The sequence below is a fragment of the Papilio polytes genome, unplaced genomic scaffold (genome assembly GCF_000836215.1).
Source record: "Papilio polytes unplaced genomic scaffold, Ppol_1.0 DF824135.1, whole genome shotgun sequence".
Classification (NCBI taxonomy): domain Eukaryota; kingdom Metazoa; phylum Arthropoda; class Insecta; order Lepidoptera; family Papilionidae; genus Papilio; species Papilio polytes.
The window spans coordinates 2,045,514-2,058,085 of NW_013525069.1; the positions used below are offsets into that span (position 1 = coordinate 2,045,514).

General features: G+C 34.5%; 1 protein-coding gene across 3 annotated transcripts in view; it reads left to right on the forward strand.

Annotated features, from left to right (window-relative positions):
- The window catches only part of LOC106099330 (mucin-2), a 44,598-nt gene that overhangs the window by 21,641 nt on the left and 10,385 nt on the right, over positions 1 to 12,572 (forward strand). For 2 of the 3 annotated variants that reach the window (XM_013277850.1, XM_013277851.1), the window contains exon 3: positions 11,471 to 11,531. The gene's annotated coding sequence lies outside the window, so the exon portion shown is untranslated. Of the gene's footprint in view, positions 1 to 7,227; positions 7,422 to 11,470; positions 11,532 to 12,572 lie in introns of those variants that run through there. The other variant, XM_013277852.1, reaches the window with a different exon arrangement.

Sequence of the window (12,572 nt, forward strand, 5' to 3'; positions counted from 1 at the left end):
TTTTGATTGAATACCACTGGAGAAGTTACGTTTTCTTTTTTTTGTCAGTTATATGATATGTGAAGTCAGAGGGAGAGTTCCGTTTTTCCTGGGAAGTTTAAGTTCCGGTGCGTTACTTGCCCTGAACCCTCGATTTGCACTTGAGGGACTTTTAGTGAGTCAAATCCCACATAATCCTGTCTTCCTACCAGAAGGCTTCTTTGGAAGATTTCCCCCCCGACATCGTAGAAAAGAGGCTGGGAAAATATCTCTGGATTTAATAAATATACTGTAAAGTAACGTAAAATTAACGAGGATGGTAGAACAAGCTCTGATCGATTCAGTAATCAAATATTGGTCCGCCGGCGCCGGCGAGTGGCAATCACTCCCTTTGATGTCGTCTCTCTAAATCTATCAAGTTTTATCGATTTTAATAGCAATTTTCTATCAATTTGCAACACTGAGTTTTATAGACGCGGTAAATAAACTCGATTCTGCTTCGGATTTCTGGTTAATTTCTTAGATTTCTAAACCAGTGCTTTTGACGATAAAATTTCCTATTACATTTGCTTTGTCATTTTAACTCTGTTAAAAGCACAGTACACAAATAAATGAATTCCAGGTAAACAAACAATTATTTTCTTACAAATGTTAATTAAAGCAAATTAAATGTTTTCCTTGTCTTAATTAAATACTGCACTTAACATCTTGCTCAAGAACTAATTTAATTTTTCCTTTAATTGCCCTTCGTCTCTGGTAAGACTCTCGTTTTGAGACTTATTACTGCTAAAATAAGACTATAGCAATCAAATCAGGAATATAAATTTAATTAAACATGGAAAATGTTATTAAATTCAACTAAATTAATTGAAAGCGAGTAGCAAAATTATTAAAACAAATTTTGTTGCCCGATTGTTGGATGGCGACGTGTCAAGAACACTGCAGTATTTTAACGTTGTATTTAACGGAATATTCATCTATTATTTTCATAATATTGCTATGTAGGGATATGTAACGGACTCGGATTATTCCCAACCGTCACCCCGCTCTGTCCCCACGTAAGAATAAAATGTTTTACGACCCACCTTTTAGTCCCACTATCACCAATAAGGTGACAGATGGAACCGTTATGATATAAAATAAGTTCCAATCGTCCTCTCGTCGCAGAAGGTGGGACGGATGAAACTTTTTGTTGTCATCTGTTGCCAAGTGGGGACAGAGTAGGGTGACGGTTGGAAATAATCCACGGACCCCACGTTTATTTTTAAGAAGTGCTTTCAATGTTAAAGTAGGCGGATAAAAGGTTTTTATTGCGTTAAACGTTTTCATAATTTAAACTTAAGTACGGAATTTCGTGTACAAAGAAAAGTTTTCATAATTTATTACTCTTAAAATTTGTTTATTGAAAAAGTTTTTCTTTTCAGGTATTTTGAGGCTTTCAAACAAATTCTGTGTTTATTTTCAATTTTGATTTAAATTTTATTGGGTAACTTTTGTAATATCCAAGTCGGTTTTATCGCAAATTTAGTTTTCAAAGTTTTGCAATTGCTTGCTTAAATTGAACATATAATTCGCATTCAATAAAATGTTAGTGGATTATTTCTTTTGCTATCGATGACCTACGTTCTTTCTTATGGTGATTATTCGATTGACTGTGACTTTTTTTACATCGCAGGATTTAAAAACGTGCATAAAATTTGACATTTTATTCCATAGCTATCACATTTAGATAAAAATATTATGCTCCAGTTAAGCATTACTAGTGTACCATTATAAGATTTTAAAAAATTAGACGACGTATCTTTTTATTAGATGCGTAAGTATTAAAAATGGGGCCCAACTGCAAGCAATACCTTTCGGATAAAAAAAGAATTATCGCAATCGGTCTACCTGGAGCGGAGTTATGCCTTAACACACATAAAACAAATATACAGACGAATTGAGTACCTCCTTCTTTTGGGAAGTCGTTCAAAAATACCTGCATGAAAAACTTACAGGCGTTGATAATCTACGTATTCAGTACGTATTTCCTCGGTCGCATCAGTCATTTATTTTATCCCGGTATACAAGTAATCTATATCTTTAATTAATATTAAATGTGTGTACAAGATGTTTCTAGAAATTCTAGAAAATACCTGCCCGTGAATAATAAATAAAGGACACTATGAATAGCGAAGTAAACCCAACCTGCTCAAATATTAATACTTGAATGTATTTATTTAAGGACTCGTTGTATTTTGCTTGGTATTTAATTAAATAATTAGAACTGAAAATGTATTTAAGCTAAAGGCATAGATTATGGTGTGTGCAAGAGGTCTTACGCTGGGTTTCTAAAGTTTCCATTTATTTTGTCACTACCTAGTGATTTATTAGTGTTAGGTAGATCTATGTAACGGAGTAAAACTCAAGTTACGTAGTTGGGAAACCTTTTCATTAAGTTATCTAACCTAAAACACATGAATGGTTAAACGTAGATGGGAAGCCGGCCATTAATATAATTAAATTAATTTATTGTTATGATGACCCATAACAAGTTGTTTACCTTTCACATTGTACTGCTTTCTCTGACATCAGAGTGAAGTCATTTGATTTGATTATCTGCTTTGTTATTGTGCTGCAGGTCAGACAATCGAAATTGCACATAATCAACCTTTATCTCTATCTGCATTACATGAAATGAATAGTCAACTATAATAAACAATACCTCTATAGTTAGACTCATCATTTCGTCTAGAAATCAAATCCACAATGTATTCGAATAAATCTCTCAAACGGTTTGTAGACAAAGTAGAATTCTATGAGCGATATCGCTTGTAGAAACGACAAAATGTATAGGAAAAAACGTGACAAGTACGTGACATATCGAAAGGTTTCGTTGGGGTAAAGGTAACTCTATGATGATTTTATCTGTGGGCACGCGTGAAACTTTGAATCAAATCAAGATTCTTTTCGAGGTCCCTTGTGCGTTCAAAAAGGGTCAGGCTAAGCAATCTATTGTTATTTGCTGTTACAAAGTTTATTCAGTTAACTGTATAAGATTGCATATAAAGTCTAGTATCAAAAAACTATTTACCGAAATTGTTATCGAACTAGTATATACACAAAAGTTAGTTACTAAGATGGTGGACCGAGAACAGATGAGTTGATTCTGAAGCAATTTATGTTCATGTAATGAATTTCTAAAGAGCTCCACTCAGCACTTAGCTTATGTGAGCCTTAACAGCCTCGCATTATCGACAAAGTTTACCCACTAGCTTGTTATTCAAAGTTGTCTCGATTGCGAATAACATTTGAACTCTTGTTAAGCAAAGGTCTATTAAGTATACAAAGTTATAGTCTACTGATTAACTATTAACAATAATATCATCATTTTTGCTTCGATACAGAGTGATAAGTAATCAGCCAACAATCAATATACGATTTTACCGCAAAATTTTAACTACAACAATTTGGAAAACAAATGCCTTCTCAAAGGCCGTAACGCATCTGTATTTCCTCTGTTATGCGGATGTCCATGGGCGTCGATGATTACCTCGGTGTTCACGCTGCTCGTTTGGCCTTATAAAGAAAATTACGTTCATTGAAACCACAATATCGATACTTGGCAGAATGCTTTCCAATATCAAGGTCGTATCCGCGACGGAGAGAGGCGACAGTGTTTACTGAATGATTTGTTTACTTGTACTTAGTTGTACAGTCGTGAAGGTTGTTCGTGATCGCGACGTCAGATGTTCCCTTTTGATTATATTGTAATCGATATATCTTAATATCGCCTAAGGAATTTGAAAGTTACTGCTACGGTGTCTGAGATAACTCTTTAAGACATTCATAAACTTTTACTTAATACTAGCTGTTCCCATGCGGCTTCATTCGCATGAAATTATAAAAATTCTATTTTATTGTTTACATATGTCAAATTATCAATTGCAAAATGAGGTGACAAACCTTGGTTCCTTGATGTTGGCAGCAACTTATGGTCTCTTGACCACATTGGAGTTTTTATCCAAAGTATTTACCCTCTATGTTTATTGGCGTGAAAATATATAGCCTAAAGCGTGTCGTAAGTGTAGGGCTTTTTTATAAAAAAGAGTTATTCAAAAATATGCTGTAATTGCTGATATCTTAGGCAACAAAGAAGTGTGTGTTTACGCTTTATTATAATAGTATAGATTTCTTGGAGTCTTATAGTATAAACAATCTTTTGGGCAGTAATAGTACGATAATTGTATAGAGTTTTATTGAAACAAATGACAATTCACGGATGCTTAGCAGCACAATAGTTGCATTATAAATAGGTACCATTTGCCGTATCCAAGAATGGCTGCACCATTGTTTTAATACTTTCACTTGCATGCTTCTTGTTTTCCGGGTTGATAGAGGCTATAAAAACAAAAAAGAAAAGCCTTTGTAGTGACAGAGTTGGTTCTACGAACTATCTAAAGTAGTCTAATAGCAAGCATATTGTGACAAACTTGTATGACTCGGTAGGCATGTGAACCTATTTTGCAATCAATGTCTCATGTCAACGTTCAAAAGTACCACAATATTCTATGTCTATTTAAATTTTACATACTATCCCATAGAGCTACTCCTCTAATCGTTTCAGACACGTCGTCGCAGTATACTAGATTTGCCATATTCATTGTCAACCGTTGCCCTTATCCCTTATGGATGGTCGGCACAATATGTGCTGCTCTTTCATACATTTCTATCAGCCGTCATATCTGAATCCACTCCCTTCTTAAACATATTTTTTTTCACACAACCCATCCATACTTTCTTCGGTCTTACTCTACCTTTGTAGCCATCCACATTCATTCTTAACTAGATTTTCCATATTGTTAATTAAATATGCGTGGCGTGCGGAAGAATGGCAAAAACATCGCATGTTTACGCTGACCCGGCTTATAGAGGTGGGAGTCGCGACCCACGGTAATCTGCGACTGTTACGGTACACCTAATTAATATGCAGACAAACACATTCGAGTTTAATGGTATTCACTTACATAATTTTCGTATAACTTAACATTTAAATTGATGCTACTAGTCAGCAACGTTATCTCCCTGTAAAATGAGTACGCAATAGCAATGGAAGCATTTATCACAATACCTTTAAAGATCTTCTATGAGTGTCCTTGCATCTTACTAGCTTTCGCCCGCGACTCCTCTGCGTGTAACTTAAAAAAAAAACAAAAGTGAGTAGCCTATATGTTCTTTCAGACTATGCTCTAAGTCTGTTCCAATTTTCATCGAAATCCGACCAGTCGTTTAGGTTACAAACTCTAATAAAAAATCCATCCATCTAAACTTTCGCATTCATAATATTAGTGAGATAACTGTACTACAGTATTATAGGACTACTGCCAACAGACTCAGCATCTCCTTATTCTTCTCCTGTAGGATCAGCGTACCAAGTTCTCGCACTGAAGGTTAATCTAGTTTTTTTATTAGATTCGTCATTCCCTTCTTGATCATGTCAACCTTTCGCGTAATCCATCTTAACTAAAGTTTTCCTTGTCACATGTGATTCTTCATTCCACATAAAATGCTGACCTTTTACTCCTTAATTTCACAAACAGGCTATATAATCTAAATGGTATTGTAGTCTAGACTACTTTTTTAAAAGTAAGAGACTAAAAAAATTGGATGTAAACATCTGACGTGAATATCCTTTGTTCCGGTTTATCCCATTACGGTGGCAGCTGCGATATGGCCAGCTATTTCTACAACTTCTAATTATGTACAACTATTTCTGCCACTCCTATTTAATGTGCAAGTATTGTAGGAGCGTAGTATTTCAGTGGAATTCAGTGTCGCAGGTGTTGTTCTTGTAATAAAATGTTTTTACGTCCATTGACCTAATATGATAGGAATTATTGACATGTAATGAGAAACCAATTGAATGTTCTTTTATCGCCATTGGATTTACAACGTAATACAAGGAATAACTTTTTGTATGTTCAGTATAGAGTAAACTAAATCAGTCCTATTACTAGGCTTACGGAACTTTTTCAATTTACATTCATTCCGCGCGTTGCTTTGATCCTACGTTCAATACGCCTCTATCTAATGCAGATTATCACGCAATAAAGAAATGCGAAGTGTTATGAAAATACATAAACTATTTATGTGAAGATAGCAATTGTCATCTTTATGATCTTTATCAACATTTCAACGTAGCCAAAGTCTCTTTCTTTCCTATTAAAGCAATTAAAGCAATTCAATTCGACCTCGTGAAATAAAAAATATAAATATAGCCTATGTTTCTCTCAGATAACGTAGCTTTCAATGGTGAAATATATATAAAAATATAAATCTATGAAGTTACGAGCTATCTTTAAGTTGTTTAAATAAAGGTCTATTTAGTGAAACGTAAATCACAGTAGTGTTCGGACCATAGTGTGGGATCAAGGATGATTTATTGTCTACAAATCTATATAATGTAACAATGATAAGCAATTCACAAATGACCTATAGATAGAGCAAGACCATTACGTGCTATACTTTTGTATGCGTTAACTCACCATGACCGGGTGAAAGTTCTCCGGTTATTACACAAATTAAAGCTAGTTTGTTCCATAATCTATTGCTGTTTGACTAAAGTGTTCTTTAAGAAACTTGAGGTGGTTTTTCATTATGCGCTTCTTTTACGTCATCCGTCTAAGGGGGTTAACACGGATATGCAGTTTTCGTGGCGTAACATCTAATTATTGTTATCTATTTTTTACTGCGATTTAGACGGAGATGTCAATGTGTTGTATATCAGTGTCTCAGTGGAAATCGACAGAATCGATGAAATGTATGCGATAGGCAGTACGCATGGTCGTGATCAATTTTCATTAGAGTAATGTGATACAAGCAGAGTAGCGGTTCAATTAGGCTGACATAAGAGTGTGCTGTAGAGGTGGGTCAAGGACAATGCAGTCTTTCAACGTCAAAAAACACGTTCAAATTTCGCATTACAAAACATTTCACTTGGTTAATTCTATTTGTCTGTTGTCCTAGTACAACAATGTAAAACAGATTTTTCTGTAATGATGTTAGTTTTTTATTATTTTTTTAAAGATGAAAGGTAACTAACTAATTGTTTTATAATAGCTTAGCGAAATCCTTAGCTATTTTGCATATCACAGGCTTCGTGATCTCATTTGTTTGACGTTATAGGATAAGTAAATGGATATCCATTATGTATTAATAGCATCTAATATATGTACAGTGACATTGGATGTGTCAGCGAGATGGTTAGCAGACTGACTGGCCAGTCGCAGGTTGGCGCTCTTTGAGGACGGTCGCCTCTGTGTTACTGCCTGATACTTTTTATCGGACTGGTGCGAATCTTATTCTTGTGAAAACAAACTTTGTGTGTGCTAAATTATTCGTGACTGTACTATTGTTTGTTATTGTTTAATTACCGGAGAAGTCCTTTTTCTTGTCTTGAAACGGTAATTTGATTTTTTTCAATTAGTTACGTTTGTAGTGGTATGGTTATTATAATGCAATTTATTTAAATAAATACTGCGCGCAAATTTAAAAGCAAATAAAAAAATTGTTATATTTTATAGGTTTGAACGTAGTATGAACTAGCTTGCATTTGGAAAACTAACAGCTAACAATTAGCGATGCAATAAGAAATATTTTTACATAAGTAAATGTAATCGTACCAATTGCTTTATTATAATAAAACTGATGTTTATTGTTTCGAAATCTTACGTTTACAATATTCTTACACTGTAAAACCGGATTGTAGCGGCTGAAAATCATGTAATAAAAAAAACGGTCCGACCGGAAAATGCACATAATTTGGTTGCTTACATTGTAGTTTGATGTTACGATGTTTCCGGTGATTTATGCAACTCAAGACTTATTATTAACACAATAGCTATTTACAGAGTTTAGACAGAGGGCTTATCACGAATATTCGTAAGTACGTTTTCGTAACGTATTATCGAGATTTTTGTAACAAATCTCATGTCATACGAATACGTTCTCGTTTGTCACTCAAATATTCGTGATAGACCCTCTATTGAAGATTTGAATTGCTATACTTAGCACTTAATTTTGAGTTAAAACATAATAGAATAGATGTTAATCGAAATCACCGAATAAATTTCCTCTCGGATAGAAATCTATTATAGAGTAAGCGGAAGTAATTTAACCTTTTATTACTTTATTCATTTAGAAGGCAATTTTTAAGAATAAGTGAATCGTTTTTTACATTCTGCGCAGACGAAGTCGTTGGCAAATGGTAGTTAAATCATATATTGAATTGCGGTAGCCCTTGAGGAAGGTTTTTCGGATAACCCAATTGGGGTTTACAATATGACGAGTATGTTTGCATATTTCCTCCTAATGAAAATTAAATTTATGTTTTTATCCTGGCATTATTAATTAGCGAAAAACAAACAGTTCTCAGTTAATTGTTTTTGTAATACGTGATTTTCTTTTAACATAAACCGCAGCAGTAAAATACTTCGTGTATTTGCAATTTATTTTTAATACTTTTAATGAAAATATTTGCTGAATAAATTTTCCTCTGGTTTGAAAAGTTTGGCATGTTTGAAAGGCTTTTCCCCCATTCAAAAGAACAAGATTATAAATATTTTAATTAAAAGTAATGAGAGTTCTGAGTTCTTAAATTAGCAGAGTTTTAACGAGGCTTTTCAATTTACTCGCTTGTGAATGTTAAGTGGGATAAGAGCCACCAAAAACCCAGATAACAATGTCAATACTGACACATCTTGTAGGCGTAGGCAAAAGCTAGTGTAATATACCTAATGAGTATTTATTGGTAATAGAATGGTGGATTTGAACTCTCGACTACATATCGTTTCGTTCGAACCCTTAACTAATAGGTTAGTGGTGCTTACAAAACCTATTTAAGATGTTCAATTGAATTAAATTTTCCACATTCTGGTTCGATAAGAATGGTACAGTTCCGCAGCTCCTACGATATATCTTAAGATTCGAACAATCTATTTTCATTTATAGAAAGCAATTTACTGTGAACTGTTCAATGTGCTTTCGCCTTTTAAATACTTGATCAGGGAAGAACTCTCAGATATTTCTATGATGAATTTTCTCGCCGTGAAATCTCTTATAGTGTCAGTTTCAAATATGACTCGTTCTTAGCGAGAAATTGATTGCCTCACCCTTACCATGATTCATGGCTCTGCTCGTGGCTCGTGTGTATACGGGCCTTAATGATGCCCGTAATGAACGGATATTTATTTTATGTATGTTTACACCTTTGATAAATTGAACCCTTGATGTTAAACCAGTTAGAAAATAGAAGAGATGGAACTCTTCACACGGTTTTACATTATTTGTATTTTTAGTAAGGTTGAGTAAAATGTTAACCAGTTTTGTATTATATTCCACAGTCGGCATGAGGGGACTGCTTTGCTTATCTTGTTTTCGCAAGCCCTCGAGGTCAGTCGGTGGAAATGAAACGTTTGTAACTTTTTGCTCGCTACAAGAACACTAATTAGGATGTTAATCACCTCCGCTAATTGTAAATGACTTTCAATGTTCTAGCCTTATCTTTAGGCTTCAAGTTGTGTACGACAGCTCTGTATATTTTAAGTTTGAATTTTTAATTATTGAAGGCATCAAATTTGTTCACTCGTAACACTAGTAACAATTAGTGTTGTTTACCCTGTTTACTTTAACATATATAGAGATCTTAAGAAACCTCGTTTTGTGCTGTCAGAAGAAGAAGAAGAGAGACTGTTCTCTCTTCTGTCCCAGCTGTCTTTAGAACCGTACCCGAAGGTCTTCTAGTTATTTGAATTACGTAGTTTTCGCAGTGACTGGTATCTTAACCATTTTTTGGTTTCCGTCTTTCCTTTTTACTTTAATGAAATTGCTATATTGAATTAAATCTTGAGTAAATTTTAGGGGTAAGAAAATCGAAGTGCGTATACAATTTCCACTCGAACAATTTCCGCTGTCGGTACAAATTAAATGAAATTGCCTGAACGCAATTTCGTAAGAAGTAATTTCTATTACAAAGTTACAAGTATTTTTCGAAATACGTAAGCAATATTGTACCTAAAAGTCCCTTAAGTAAACAAATATTTTATCGTATAATTAGACCTCAGAAAGTGATAGGATTTTAGAGGATTCCAGTATTTATTAGTGTTAGTGCACGTAAAATGTTTTATAATATTGTATTTGTATTCTCAAAGCGCTAATGAATCATGTGTATTCCTTCGGTTTTTCCTGATCTGCCATAATGTAACGTGCAAAATATGAAAGATGTTCGAATTCAGTTTAAGTCTACAGTTGTAGCAAAATGTTACACAGAAATATGAAGTCAAGCTCTTAAGGTTCTGGTCCCTAGCCGCTTTCTACCTTTTTTTTATAACATATGGTGGCAAACAAGCAAGCGGCCACCTGAATCCGCCAAAATGGAGGAGGAGTCAGAGTCGGAGGAACCTGTCTTTTGTGTGTTCGTCGTATTGCACCGGGCGTGCCGGCCCTGCAGTGCTAAGATGTTAAAACGGGCACTGCCACTGTTATCCACCACCTTATAATGTAGTTGTTAAAGACCTTACTCATTGTTAATTAACTGATAATCTTGTTGATGCTATTAGATCAAAGAACAATCGTGCTATTATAACTTCTGTATGAAAAGACAATTATTATTTGTTCTTGTTCGTTGCGCAACTATTACCCTTTGTCAGTCTACTTCTAGTCATGTACTTTGAGTCACGCGGTTCTTAAGTAAAAAAACGATTACCACAATCTACGTACCATAATTTTCAAGGTCTGGTAATATGTTTTAAACGTTTAAGATTTGTTTAGATTCCATCTGTTCTATTGTATTTGATCTTAAAATATGAGAGTTGAGAACATAGATATGATTCGGATGCGGAATGTTCTTTAAATAATATGCAAGGAAACAACTAGATATATTTCAATGAATACAAGTTAAGGCCGCCGCAGTGACAAGTTGAAGATGATCGAAATTTCCGTGTGACTTTGACCTCTACGATGTTGGCACGTTAGCAAAGCGTATCGTGAATAAATAACAGGATTGCAGGAAGCCGGACCGGTTTCTCTGTAGGTCGGTGTTTGTTTTGGTTCATTGTCTTTACACGCGCGTTTTTAATAACAAGAAGTTAATAAAGCTATGTTTACATGGTTAAATGTATCCTTGTTGATGTCTTAAAATGTTTTTGTTTATTGTTACTAAATCACTACAAAACCTTAGATGTAATTGACAAACTCGATACGAACTAAATCAATATTTCACAGTTGTGCCTTTCCAATTCCAAGGTCGGGGCACGGATAATCAATCAAGGGTGTATAGCACCGACTTCGATAGAACGCCCTGTCTGCTTGTTTGGGATGTTTACTAACGCCTTAGTAGATTTGTATGAAAGTTGAAGTGGTTAATTTTTGTTGCAGAAATATCTATACTCAACTGATTCCCTTTTTCTGGGTTGTTTCTAAATTGCAATGTTAACATTATTTTATTTGTTCTCAGGGCGTGATGTCTGCTGATCATCGCTAATGACCAAGTGAATACCTGCCTGGAATTGTTTTCGGTAATTTTACAAACTTTCTGTTTTTCTTTATAAATGCTTTCCTGGATGGATCCCATGTTTACTAACATTACGGTAACTTATAAACATATAATTTTATAAAGGCAGTTGTCGTTGCGGATCAGATTGCTCGTAATTTTTCAATACTTTAAGCTATATCTCATAGTCCTCATTTTTCAGCTTGTATCAGTGTATTGTATCGTGATAGCTTGATCAGCTTTTTATTTATGTTTATCGAATGCATCATAAGCTGCAAGTAACGTGTGACACATTCACTTTGTGTTAAGATGCAGTCCATTGGCTCTTGCGCGCGTCATTAATGCTAATCACACTAGGAACGTATCGTATTTGTTTATTTACAACTAGCTTTCGTCCGCAACTCCGCCCGCGTGGTATTAAAAAAACCAAAACCAAGTAGCCTATATGTTCTTCCAGGCTATCCTCTACATCTATGCCAAATTTTAATTGAGATCCGTGTAGCAGTTTAGGCTACAAACTCTTACAAACATCCATCTAAACTTTAGCATTCATAATATTAGTCTGATATATATTTTCGCTCTAGGAAAACTGAGATAACAAAAGTTTTGGTATAGATGTTTTGACAGTGAAAACTCTACATAAGACAACGGAGAAATTAGTTTCAATTACCTTAGTGTAACTCCGAGAGAAAAGACTATGTCAAACATTTGATTTTTCTCTTACATTTATCGCAACGCTAAAGTTACGTAGAGGCGCATTTCAATCCGAAGTTTACAATAGAGCCACTCGGAACTTTGGTGCAGTACTTTGGTACAGTAGTAAAGCCTTCTTACAACTTACGAGACGTGGATATTATACAGAGTCAGAATTACCTTCCTAGCAAAGCCTATCGACTACCATTGAAACTTGAAGTTTTCGTAGAGACGTCTAGTTTACTAAAAATAGGAATGCATTCAAAATACCTATGTACCATGTTTTCAAATAGTTTTTGTTTGAGCCCTTGTATAGAATACAAAATTTGAATAGGCTATTCTTCTGTTTTCAAGGTCATATGAATATTAATAA